This window comes from Peromyscus californicus, unplaced genomic scaffold (assembly GCF_007827085.1).
Source record: "Peromyscus californicus insignis strain IS unplaced genomic scaffold, ASM782708v3 Scaffold_11__1_contigs__length_118956290, whole genome shotgun sequence".
Classification (NCBI taxonomy): domain Eukaryota; kingdom Metazoa; phylum Chordata; class Mammalia; order Rodentia; family Cricetidae; genus Peromyscus; species Peromyscus californicus.
This window is the reverse complement of record NW_026294402.1, coordinates 22,136,881-22,150,684: the sequence shown is the minus strand read 5'-3', so window position 1 is coordinate 22,150,684 and position 13,804 is coordinate 22,136,881. Positions and strand designations below refer to the sequence as shown.

The 13,804-nt window shown below is 50.2% G+C and overlaps 1 protein-coding gene across 3 annotated transcripts in view; it reads right to left on the bottom strand.

The window, feature by feature from the left end:
- B3gat1 (beta-1,3-glucuronyltransferase 1) overlaps nt 1-13,804 on the bottom strand; it is a 29,352-nt gene that overhangs the window by 15,097 nt on the left and 451 nt on the right. The gene's annotated exons all lie outside the window — the stretch shown is intronic.

The window sequence follows — 13,804 nt, the reverse complement described above, 5'->3', positions numbered from 1 at the left end:
CAGCACTACTGCCTTGGGCCTACAGTCTCTCCCAGGGTGCAGGACACAGGCATTGACTGCTCACAGAGTGACAGCCCCTAGGACACACAGGGGGCCTGTAGAGCCTCCTGCTCTTCACTCACCGAGGAGAAGAGGGAGAGAAAGGGAAGGGAAGGAAGGGGTCTTCTAAAAGTTCCACTCCTAATCCTACCTTGATGCATGGGGTGTGCGCTTTTTTTTTTTTTTTTTTTTTTTTTTTTTTTTGTAAAGCCCAGCTATTTGACAGTCCCAACAGCTCTGCCTAGTAGGCAGAGACCTTGTCCTCACCTTGCATAGGAGGACACAGGAGCTTAGAGAAGCTACATGATAGGTTCCTATCTCGGTGTGACATGTAGGTGAGGCTGTGGACCTTGAATCCTGATCCCTTCAATATCCACTCCACCTCCTGTGTATGGATTCTTCTGGGACTTGCTTTCAGGCTCTCCTGGTTCACCCTTGAACCCACTCACTGGAGACTTCTGTCTCAGAAAGGAGCTATAAGGCTTCCAAGGCTACAGGGCTTCTTCATCTTATTCCCATGTTGCTTGAGGAGAGGAAGGACTAGACCAGGAAAGGCAATGTCCTCCTGCTTTGTGGCCTGGCCCCCACTGCCTGGCACTTGTGGTAGGAAGGGCAACATGAGGCTCTGATCTCCTGCCATCTTGCCTCCTTTCAGCTGGGACACCAAGCTGAGGATGCAAGGAGAAAAGGGAATTATGTTACTCCAGATTTGGTGTGAGCAATAGTCTTGCCTTGCAGCCCAACCGTGTCAAAAACCATGGGGTTTGTTGAAATTTTTTTAAAAGGTAATTCCTTTATTTTTCTTTCCCAGAAATAGCCTTGAATTAGATTTAGGTTATGAGTATGTGAAAAATGAAAATTGGGTTTTAGCCTAGCATGGTTCTCTGCAAGCCCGAGTCCTCTCTAGTCCATGGCAGAAATTTAAACAGAATAAATAATGGTCCTGGCTGGGTTTCCTGAGGTTACCTGGGTTATGCTAGTGGTCTGTAGACCAAACTACACAAACCATCCACTTTCCACAGAACTTCTGTGCAGGAGGAGCTGGATCAAACGCCCATATTTTGTCCTGTGGAGCCATCCCATGTCCATGCCTATTGTTGGGTGTAATAGTCAGGGCATTAGCACTAGATACCTCACTGCTTGGCTTCTGGGGATGGGCAGAGCCAAAGAGGTCACAGCACTTGGAGAGCTGGGGACAGCTGGAAATGGTCAGCCAATCTATGGAGGAGCACCGGTTAAGAGCCACCATGCAGCAGAGGTATGATGGATGACTGTTTAGGCTGAGGGACAGTACTTGGTGGTTGGGTCAGGGAAGGTGTGTCATGACCAATGATAGGACAGTGGCCAGACAGCATAGGGTCACTCAGTGCTTGCCTCCACAATGTGGGAGGAAGTCCTTGTTTGCAAAGAACGCTACATTCTAATCCGAGGCCAGAGAGAGGCTCAGTTTCCCCCACCTCCTTAGCTCTTCTTCCTTGTTTCCTCCCCTTCCTTGCCATGGGCTTCTTCCAAAAGCCATGCCAACTTTAGGGCGGGAATGTCACCGTCCATTCCCCAGGGAATCAAATTCATTAGCTCTTGTGGTCTAACAAGCGACTATATGCTAAGGAACTTAAGATCACACATATTTGCTGTCTTCGGCGTCTGAGATCTGGACTCCAGGCCTGGGTTGTTGAAGTGTAACTGTGGTGGTGATAACCACATCCTATCGGTTAGAAGCTAGTGACAGGAACGGGAGGATATCGATACATGAACACTTGGAGTCACAGACCGTGGGGGCCGCCTTAGAGGCGGCCTGCCTGCCACAAACAGCCAGGTGGTCCTTTCCTTTTTTGAGCTCCTTAGCTCTTGCCTAACCATCATAGATCTCGGCAGTAACATCAAGGACCTGCCAAGCCAGATGTTCTACCATCATCTCTGACCTCTCTGCCAGTTCTTTTCTCTTCCCTCTGCCCAGAGAGAATGATCCATGAAGGAATGGCCCAATAGTGCAAGAGCTTGGGTCCTGGGCATCTTGTGAGCCTCTCTCTTCCTACACTGAGGCGAGGGAACTTCGTTGAGCCTTCATTTTCTCAGGGGACTAAAATGGCGTTTCCCCAGGTAGGTTATTAGGTAGTTAGGAAAAAAATTAGCATAAACAATCTGGCATGTAGTTGGTACCAATAAACATACACTCCTGTATAACTGTGATCCCCTCAGCCTGGGAGGGGTCTGGCATGGGATTCCTTGCTTGCTTCCCTTGATTACTTCCAGTGAAACCCCAGATGGTCTGCCAGGGCTCCCTGAAAAGAACAAGTGGAGGAAGAGAGGGGCTGGGCTAGTCAGAGACAGTCCCTTCTCAAGGGCTAACCTTGGCTTTACCACATGACATAAAGCCACAGACCAGAGTCAAGATCAAGGCCAGCCCCAGGGTTAAGGGGCTTACAGAGGCTCTGGGAGCAAGCCCAGCAGAGCCCTTCCACCCCATGACGCCTCAGCTGGAAATCTGCCTCCCTGCTGTGGCCTCCACACTCCCCCTCACTTCTCTTTGCCAGGCTTCTGCCATTGTTTGGTGTGCCTGGGGGTGAGCGCCTGTGTCCAGTGGCTGTTACAGACCCATGGGACGTGGAAGTCTGGTATCAGATCATCCTCTGTACTTCTACCTACTGCCCTCCTGGAGCTGATGGTGTAGAAAGAGGTCATCTGGTAAAGGTGTCTCAGATCCCTGCCCTTCACCTTCCTAGGTGTGATATTTATAATTTAAATCTGGAAAGGGTCTGGGACTGAATTTTTCATCCTGACAGCAGATCAAGGTTGATGGCAAGCCACAGAGCACCTACGGAGTGATTTCAGAGGGCACGAGTTCTCTTCATGACACACACATGTACTTGCACATGTGTGCAGCGGTCTAGCATGCCACCTGAGTGACAGAGCACAAGTTCAGCTCAGTGTTGGTTCTGGCTTCTAAGGCCTCTTGGAGAACCTTGTGATCAGGTCCCTGTGGGAACGAAAGGCTATCTCATATGCCCTTGGCTCCCAAGACTTGTGCCTGAGATTATTATAAAGGGGATGACGCCAACATGCCAGTTCGCTCTCTCTGCAGTGATGGAGTAGAGGCAGCCCTCTAAAAATTTCATGAGGGTGGTTCCAGGCTCCAAGTTATCCTGTGCTGTTTATCTCATTTAATCATTGAACCCTTAGGATTCCAAAGCTTCTCTTTCTTCTTCTTCTTCTCCTCCTCCTCCTCCTCCTCCTCCTCCTCCTCCTCCTCCTCCTTTTTAATAGATGAAGAAGCTGAGGCACAGGGGTAGGGATTATATTTCCTTGACTGTCCCAGGTAACAGGTAGTGTGACCCTCGCACATCTTAAGTAGTGTGACTCTAGTACATCTGAGGTAGTGTGGCTCTGGCACATCTCAGGTAGTGTGACTCTAGTACATCTGAGGTAGTGTGACTCTAGTACATATGAGGTAGTGTGACTCTGGCACATCTCAGGTAGTGTGACTCTAGCACATCTCAGGTAGTGTAGCTCTACCACATCTCAGGTAGTGTGGCTCTACCACATCTCAGGTAGTGTAGCTCTACCACATCTCAGGTAGTGTGGCTCTACCACATCTCAGGTAGTGTGGCTCTAGTACATCTGAGGTAGTGTGACTCTAGTACATCTGAGGTAGTGTGACTCTAGTACATCTGAGGTAGTGTGACTCTGGCACATCTCAGTTAGTGTGACTCTAGCACATCTGAGGTAGTGTGACTCTGGCACATCTCAGTTAGTGTGGTTCTAGCATATCTCAGGTAGTGTGGCTCTTGGCACATCTCAGGTAGTGTGACTCTGGCACATCTCAGGTAGTGTGACTCTACCACATCTGAGGTAGTGTGACTCTGGCATATCTCAGGTAGTGTGACTTTGGCACATCTCAGGTAGTGTGACTCTACCACATCTGAGGTAGTTTGACTCTGGCATATCTCAGGTAGTGTGGCTCTACTACATCTCTTTTGGCTAAAGTCTGTTGCTGGCCTCCTGTTGGGATAGTCTTCTTCCTGAGAGTGGCAAGTTGTCCCTCTCAGCCCTGTGGCAAAGGGTTCTTCCCTGCTGAAGCTGCATGCTCGAATGGCAACTGAGAAACTGAGATGCTCTTGCCACTGGCTCACCAGAGCTGGTGTGACCTTACACTTAAAAAAAATCCCAAATAGGACAGGTTTGAAGGTGTGATGAGGTATAAAACTCACAGGAGCCAACAGACCTCAGTCACAGGTAGACTGTGGGGCAACTGGGTATCACCAATGATCCAGGACCCACTGCTTAATCCCTGTGCAGGTGCTGGGTATGGGGGTGAGTGTTGAGCACAGACAGGTGCTTTTCTTTTTTCCCCTTCCCTGGTGGGTCACCAGCCTTCTCCCAGGCATCATCATCAACCTTCAGGAGCTAGTACATCCAAATGCTCACTTTTCCTCCTGCATTATGAGCTCTCTGCGAGCTAGTGAGTCTGACCCCCTCCAAACAGAAGTGTTCCCATATCCTCCTCACACCCACCTCGCCCTACTCCCTGGAGACAGGCACAGGACTGGCAGTGTACTTTATTCAATACCACAAAGAGACCACACGAGGGTTTTTGCCTTGCCTATAGATTCTCCGCAGTATAACAAAATTCTCTTTAAGTGCCTACCCATTCTGGTTTTGGAGAATCTCTCCACCCAGGCTACTGCAATGCTTAGTGCCCCGTGAGAGGCCCGTGGGCTGCTCAGGACATCTGTGGGATGGCTCTGTCTCTAGTTAGTGAATATCCACTGGGCTAGCACTTCCAATGGATGCCTGCTTAGCAGAGGAGGGACTCAGCCTATTTTGCTACCAGGCAGGCAGCAGGGACTAGTAGAGCTACAGCTGCTCAAAAACAGAAGCAGCAGAAGCCACGTGGGCAGCTGGCCAGGAGGCCTCATCTCTCCCTCTGCCAGGCTGCCACGCACCAACAGTTGGCAGAAGATGTTCCTAAACTGAGAAGCACTGCATTGCCCCCAGAATCACTGGCTCTGAGGCAGGGAGAGATACTGCCTTTGCCCTCTGAGACCCCAAGGACAGAGGACAGCCCATGGCTATGCTGCCTGAATGAAGCAGGGGTGAGGGTGCCCATATATACGGTGGAGCCTGGCACAGATACCTTTTGGATCCTTACTAGAGCTGGGTACTGTGACCAAGCAGGCCAAGGAACACAGGGTGGGTCTTGCCCTGGAACCATGTATCTGAACCTTGAGTATGTTGAAAGAGCATGCAGAGCCTTTCAGGTTATGTCAGGGCTTTGTGTCCTAGAGGGAGGGTGGGTCAGTTGGCACTAGTTAGCTCTCCCAGCACTTCCCTTCTCACTCCGATGCTGTTCCAGGCCATTCTCTGCCTCACATTCCCTTGGTACCGATGTTTGTGCTGTGTCTAGAGAAGGGTGCTGGCAAGGTGAGATGCCCCTGGGCCCTGGGCCTTCTTAGCCTTACCCACCGCCCCCTGCAAGCCCACGTATTCCGCGTAGAGTCATCAAACGGTGAGCTTTGTAAGCTGCCATGCACTTGCTGGATTTGATATCCGTCCTCTAAGTCAAACGTGTGCATTCCCACCTGGGACCCAGGACCCAACACAATGCAGAGACGTCTCCAATATCTCTGAAGCTCAGATTCCTTAACTGTAACCCTCACAGGGCTATTTGTGGTCACTGGGGGGAATCCGTGGGGAGCATCTGGTTCACAATTAGCACAACCATTTCTTAGATCATGAAAAACAGAAGAGCAGTGACAGCCAGCACTATCACCTTGTTTTCAAAACAACTCCAGGAGTGTGTGTGTGTGGGGGGGGCATGAGGGTAACAGCATTATCAAAGAACATTCTACATATGCATGAAAATATCATAATGAAACACATTTTTATAAAAAATTAATATATGCTAATAAAAACTTTAAAAGTTCAGTTGGAACCCACCACCTGGAAAAGATGCTGAGAAGGGGGATACTCCAGTTATTTCCAGGGGTCAGCACTAACTGGTTGCAGGACCGTTTTTCTAGCATATGCCTCCTTCCATAGAGCTAGGTAGTGCAGGGACTTCAGCTCTTGGGACTGTAGGTGGCTGGCATGCAGTAGCGTGATAAATCGGGGTGGCCAGAGGCAGGCAGGCTTCCCACGTGTAGGAAGATTGTGTTGCCTGGAACCTGGCACTGTGGCCCTGCTTCACTCTGCTTCTGTTCACAGCAGGCTCCCTTAACAACTCGCCAAAGCCCTGTTCCATGCATTCTCCCTTATAGCCTTAGGAGGGCGCTGTTCTCTCAGTCTGAGTAGCAGAGGCTTGGGACTAAAGGCCAGAGGAGATGAGAGTCAGACATTGTGGCTGCTCTGTGTTCCATCCTCTGCTGAAGACTATTTCTTCCTTGCTCTCTTCTTGCACAGTGTAGTCCTGCATCCCCATCTAGCTTCCAAGATGCCCACTATGAAGGACTATGGATTTCTGTAAGTCCTATGGCCAAAGCTGTTAAGATCCTAAGATACATCAATGGGGATCTAGGGCTAGGGACTCCTGCACACAATAATTTTCCTGTCCTTTTAACCCAGGTTGTAGGTTCCTGGGAACCTCATTCTTTTCCCTCCCAACTCTAAGCTCTCTCTCCTAGAATGCCTGCTCTGTCCCTAAGGTTCATGGTGTGTGGCATCAGCTATCCCTACGGACAGGGTAAGAAACGGTTAATGTGATGTGCTGAAGGTGGTTGGGTGAGCATGCTAATAACTGTGTATTAGCCGGGGCGGCCAGCTTGTGTGTGCCACTCCTTGCAAACACAGCGGGTGTGGGTGTGATGAATGGAGGGTCCCTTAAATCTCATTCCCACATGTGGAGATTATGCTGACACTATCTATGTGTGTCATGGGCTGTATATTACATGGCAAGCTGCAGGGTGGCTATGCATCACTGATCACCTCTCTGGGAAGGAGGCTGAACACTGCAAAGGCACATGCTTAAAGCAGATTTGCCTGCTACACCCCCAGAGGGCTTGCCAGGGCCTCATGGGCTCTGGGTCCAGCCAAAGCTCCTAAAACGTCAGATAGATTTCACCTTTAGGGCTCCAGGAAGACAGTAGGAGTGATGTTGGTGCAGGACATTGGCATCCCTCTGTGACCAGGATGTCTGTGTGGAAGACTCTTCCCTTTGTCTGTCCCAATACTTGCTAAGCTGTTCAGCTCCCAGGACTAGGAAGGCCATACTCATCTTGGGGACTGAACAACCGAGGATGCTTAGGAAACACAGGATGGTTGGAGGGAGCAAACAGAGGTCCAAACAGACACCAGATAAAATGGGGCTCTCCTGCCCGCTTTGGACTCCTATGACATCCAGCACATAACTTCACTCTGAGTACCAATATATCTATTGGGTCCTTCCTGCATCAGGAAGGGCAGTTGGGGCCAACTGCTATTGATCCAGCACTTTGTACTCCATGCTTGGCAGCAAAGAACCAGTCCACTGAATGAATGTTTAAATAAAGTGTTGCATGTGCACACAGTGGAACATCACTCAGCCTTACAAACGGGGGTACATTCTGACACATGCTACCATATAGATGAACCTTGAGGACATTGTAAGAGAAACAAATGAGCCACAAAAGGACAGATAGTGTAAGTTCTACCCACATGATGTACCTAGAGCAAGGTGGAAGCCCAGGGCGAGGGCGGTGGTGCTCAACAGAAGGAGAGGTTCTGAGTTTTAAGATGGCGATAAGATGGAGATTGGTTCTATGACACAGTGACGATATTTGACTTCTGAACTGTAAATTTAAAATAGCTAAGATGGTAAGTTTTATGTTACATATTTTTTCTTAGCACAATAAATTAAAGAGAGCTTGTTGTACACATGGTCCATTTTAATCTGGCCAACAAGGATATCCCCACAGGCCCAGCAAGCTTTCCCTGAAGCTGGGTTAGGTGTCGTGTTCTATGTGGTCCCAAGTGAGCTTCTCAGTACCTTTCTGGTTGTCTCTTGGGAATGTCACCTTGAAGAAATCAGTTCAGGGCACACCTCTGGGTGCACCCCTTAGAATAATGGGTATTGGTACGCGGCAGCCTGCTGCCTGGCGGGGGAGGAGGCTAGAGCAGCGGCCGCTCGCTCTGAGACACAGAGAGAGATTTATGAGGGGGAGAAGAAGTTAATATCGACAAGTGATGAGTTAGGAGAGTAATACGTCAGCTTAAGTTCAGAAACTCTGACGGAGAAAGAAAATCACATGCCTAGAGGCTGTTCATCATCCTAAGCAGGCTGCAGAACCAGGGTCCCCGGCCTGTGGCTGAGCAGTGTGGGTGCCAGCTGGTCAGTCCCTCAGCCTCTGAAAACAGTGTCATGTCTACTGTGAGGTCTGTAGGCAAAGGAGGGGAGGGAGAGAGAGAACTGATGGGGCCGATAGGAAGGATGTGAAGGATGCTTAGGGAAGAACAACTATCTACTAGGATGGCCACGGAGATTCTCTGGAACAGCATCTTCCTTGATGTTATATGAATGACTACATTCACCGTGTTCCCAGGGGACCAGGCACCAACACCTCCTGGAATCAGCTTTGCTCTGACAGGGTGCTGGGGCAATGATGATGGGGGGTGGTGGGGTGGGACGAGTGAGGATGATCGTCAATCTCTGAGGCTCCAGAATCAGAAGGCCGCAGACCTGGGCTGTGAGAAGTTAGAAGCCAGGTCTTAAGCCAGTGAGGATCCCTGCTCCTCACCTACCTCTGTTTCACCAAAGCCAGGCACCAGGGTGTCAGGAAAGTTAGAGCACAGTGTGGAAGGAGACCCGTAGGTTTGAGTGGCCTTAGACAAGGGTGGAGCCACTGTGGCATCTGTCCCGTCATCTACAAGTGTAGGAAGCAGCCTGGGCCACAGAGCCCAGTGTTGGGGAAGCCGGGTGGCCCAGGCAGCCTGGGCATCCATACATCAGTTCCTCACACGCTCCCTGTTTGCTGCCCTCACCTTCCATTTCCACTCCGGGACACCAGGTCCCAGAGTGTGCTGGCTGCAGAGGACCTATGTGGTGTGACTTTCTGCTGACTGGGCATGCACTATTTGGTGCATGCCCTTCAAACTTTAATTGGGGAAACAAGTACCTCACAGGTTCTGTCACACAGTGAGCTACAGGCCCAGCTGGGGCAATAACTTAGGGCTCTGATGCCTCCCTCACTCACTCTGCTGCTGGGTAGATGACAGTTGATTCCTGTTTGGCAGGGCCTCTCTGGCTTCTGCCCTCCATTGAGTTCAGGGCCACAGCCTCTTGGCTTTGCTGTTCTCAAGAGCAGGAATGGGCGTAGGCCCAGGAAGAGCCCCCCCTTAAATTCCTTTATCTCACTCAGCAAGATGCCACAGTGGCTGACCTTGTGGCTGAACCTAGATGCTGCTTTGTGTGTGTGTGTGTGTGTGTGTGTGTGTGTGTGTGTGTGTGTGTGTGTGTGTGTGTCTTACTCCAATGAGCCAGAATTTCCATTTTTCCCCACCTTCAGACATGGAAAACAGCAGTCCCAGTCATATTTTATCTCTAGGGCCATATTCTATCTCAGGTCAGAAAACAGAGGCTCTGGAGGGGTTGGTGTTGCATGCAAGGCCATGTGCTGATGGCAGACAGCCTGGCACAGAGTGGGCTGCTCAGCAAGTGCTTCTGTGAATTGCTAAATAAATGAAGAATACAAATTGTGTTCTATTTTCAAATAAAAAAAAAAAGCACCCGCTATTGTGCATTCTGAGTGATTAGCGCGATGGACTACAAGGACTCACTGCCCCCCTCTTCAACATCTCAATATTACTCCTGTCTTAGAGATGAGGAATTAGAGGCGTAGGTAAGCAGCACCCCAAGGCCATCCAACTGAGATGAGGCAGAGGCGGGATCTGAGTCCAGCCACTGTGGCTCCTGTGGCCACACTGTACCAAAGCCTCTCAGCAAAGGCATGGTCACCGCAGCTGTTTTAGCGCTTTCTGGGCTGCAGGCAGCATTCTGAATGTATTGTTGAAGATGGCAGCCACCGGCCACAGGTGGGGGACTTGAGCCCCTGAACTATGGCCGCAGTGCTGATGGGCTGCTTGGTGTGCAAAGGGAAGCAGTCCACCCCACACTCAACCCTGGTTGTCACCAGCTCTGAGCCACAGTCAAGTAACTAGCAGCAACCCTGAGCTTAGAGTTAGACCTGGTCCTAGTGGTCAGACCCTTCACCTGCCCTAGAAACAAGGAAGCCAGGCAGGATAGAGATGGCAGAGCCTCACCCTTAGGATCCAGGCCACCCCATGAGAATGGGGAGCTGCTCTCTGGTACTGAGACACTTCTGATCACCAAGACCTTTGTCTCTGCCCTTTCTGCTCTCCATCACTGTCCACTTTCCTTTACATAAGCACACGACTGGACTGCACAGTTTACACATATAGGGAGGAAAATCTTGCCCATGGCTCTGCACATTGAGCAGAAGACCTCCAACCCCTTGGGCTTGGTAAGTTCTCCAACCCATCCAGCTCTTGATCCAGACTCAGACTCTCCACCTTGGGGCTTACTGGTGATGGCAAAGCCTTAATCCGTGCCAGGAACTTGGCGCAGAACCTGCCTCCTGTGCTGTTGTCAGCTGGTGTGTGTGCAGGGAGCGCAGACTCATTTTAATACTGGCCGGAGCTAAACCTCATTAGAAAAGTAAATTTGCTGTAGCTGCAGGGGAAAAATGCAAGCAATCCACACAACCTTCCCAAAGCTAAATAGAAAACACAGAGTTTCGACGGTTTGATGCAATATGTCCTAGTCACCAGGTACAGAGCCTGGGACACAGTAGGTACTTAAGAGTCAAGGCCAGTAGACTGAATTCTGGGTGACTTCTGGCCATAGTCACTTTTAGCATGGAGGGTAAATAGTCATAGATTTAGAGTGTTTGTAAATCTCAAAAAAAATTTCAACAACCATTTGCTGGTAATATGTAATGATTACAGTGAAAAATCACTAGATATGAAAATGTCAGTCTTGCTGCTTTTTAGTGGAGAGATGCTCTGGGTAATTTGGTTCTGGACCAGGAAGAGTTGGGTCTAGTTCAAAGTCGGAGGTTAGAGAGCTACATGTGTTAAAGGTGGGAGATAGACTGACTGTAGAAGGTCTGAATAGGGAGAGGCGTCTCCATAGATGGTTTGGATAGGGCCAGCCTAGATTAGCCGGGCTTGACCACTGGCCTTCCAATTCTAGAGCTGTCCAGATACTGGGAGAGTAGGGCAGGGAAGAAGAATGCATAAAATGTATAATGAAATTAACATTCATAGCCCTTGGACTTAACAGTCTAAAAGGATGATGATTCCCCAATTGACAGACTGTCAGGAAAACATGCCTCAGAGGACTCCTTTTCCCTCCAAGTCCACTTAGCTGGGGATGGAGGTACTGACATGTAGGACCTTGGTGAGCCCATCCAGCAGCCTGTCTCCTCTGGACCATGACCATGTCTCCTTGCTGGTCTTTGGGGGCATTTCCAAAGATCTTGTCTGGAGCCCCGGCAATAAGGATGCTACACGGAGAAGGGTTCTCTCCCTCTTCCCTAGGTATCAGACTTACCCATACTCTGCCTCCTGCCCCATCACACTACACTCCAGGACCAGGTAAGATGGGCAGAAGCCAGAAGGTGATCATTCCTGAACACTGGGCAGTGGCACAGCAGGAGGGTCTCTTTCATGGTCCTGGAACACTTTGCTTTTGAGTCCATGACCTATCTCTGCTGTGAGCCTGCCTGACTCCATCAGAGTCTTTCGCAGTGGACAGCCCACCGGCTCCAGCGAGGGGCTTCCCCAGGAGAGGATGACCCACAATGTTGGGATGCTGCAGATGTGCAGAGGAAGGCTTCATATATTCCGACTTCTGCTGCACCTGCCTAAGGTTTCACTCTACCTCCTCGCTGCCTGTCTCATGCTCTGATTTCTCCTTTGGCTGAGGCCTCGCCTCTCCTACAGTTGTCAGGCAGAGGAGCACCCAGAAATCCTCATTCTTCTCTTCTAGCCACATGGGACCACCAGAATCCCTGGCTCAGAGCCTGGCTTCTTGGTTAGCTCGTCCCTTTCCATATCTTATCCTTGCAAAATCTTATCACTCCAGGCTCCATATCATGAAGACACGATAGACTTGATCCCCTCCCCTAAAAACTATGGGAAAAAAACCAAGTGTATTGAAAAGCCAGAGCAGAAGAAATGGGCTTCTTTCTTTGGGCAGCTCTTTTCTGCTACAGACTCCCATTCTGTAGTTGAGTCCCCAGTGATTTACCTGCCCAGGCTTCAGGTGGAGCATTCAGTGCACGTCATCCAGAAACACATGCACATATCCAATCACACCCACAGGCACAGGATGATCCCTGAGCACTTGGGGGAGCAGATATACAAATAGCAGCAAGACAATGGCCTCAGTGCCAAGTGGGGCACAAATGCATTTCTTTTTCTGGTCCCATCCCCCAGGAAGCATTTTCCTCTTGTTGAAAGGGGCAGGGAGGAGATGGCATGCAACTCCAGGACCTTTGGGGGATCCTGGAAGTGAACTGAGTAGAGTGGGAGGATTTGGGAGGGTTTCATGGGAAAGGATGAACACAGAGAGGACTCGTTGTTTGGTTCAGGAAGGCCAAGAGTGGGCACCAACTGAGCAGGTTCTACAAAGAAATGCTTTGGCTCTGTAGTGATTCTTGACAGAAGAAGGGAGATGTAAGGACAGACAACCTAGAGCAACAGCCCTACACAGCTAAATACCCAGCACACCACCAGTCACTTAGGAAGCTGTGTGCCTGTCATTTACACATACACCCCCACAAACCCCCACCCCCCACCACTGTTTCTGTGCTAAGCACATGGATATCCACTTCTTTCGCTTGAAACTGTGTGCCAGATAGCCCAAGATCAGCATCCTGCTGGGCACTCCAGATAAACTGGTCTCCATAGAGAAGTACTCCACAAGCATGGGAGAAGCCACTGTCAACAAAAGGCCCTTCTGAGGGTCCTGTGCAGTAGAAATCTGGGGGGTCACGTCAGCTTCTATAAGCTATCCAGTGAGCGCATACCTAGGACAAGATCTGGCTGGGTGAGAAAGCGGTAGCTGGTCAAGACCAAGTTTCTCTCTCTCTCTCTCTCTCTCTCTCCTCTCTCTCTCTCTCTCTCTCTCTCTCTCTCTCTGTGTGTGTGTGTGTGTGTTGTGTGTGTGTGTGTGTGTGTGTCGGGCGGTGGGGTCTTGAACTGAGTTGCTCAGTAGGAGGCTGGCACCCCCCTGTTTCCTGAGGTGCTGGATCGAATACTTTCTCTCTTGTCTCACATCTCAGTTTCCTTTTCTGAACTTGTCTGATCAAAGTGCACAGAGGAAGGTGATGACCTGGTCCTGTTTCCTTCCTCTTTGCTGCACTGAAGGACTCAGGGATTTGCTGTCACTTTTGACATCTCTCAGCGCCTCAGCCTCAGCACCCACAGAAAAGATGCGGCACTTGACTCCCCTCAAAAGGATTAAATTGTACATGCCCAGGAGAGGAGAGCGGGTTGGGGTGCCTGCTGGTGAGCAAGGGTGCGGCTAGAACTGGCCCCCAATCCTCCTGTAGTCCTGTGGGCCACCAGGAACCAACCTGCTGAGGTGGCAAGGGACAGAATAGCTAAGAGAAAGATCAGTTGTTAGAAGACTCTCAGTTCTTGCCTTCATCCTGATGGAACGGGGCAGGCAGAGTCCTAGCTTTATTTTTTAAGCCCCTCAGGTGCAGGCCCCTGGCAGCCGGCCCCTCTTTTCCCGTTGTCCCCATTCTGTGCAACAGACACACACACA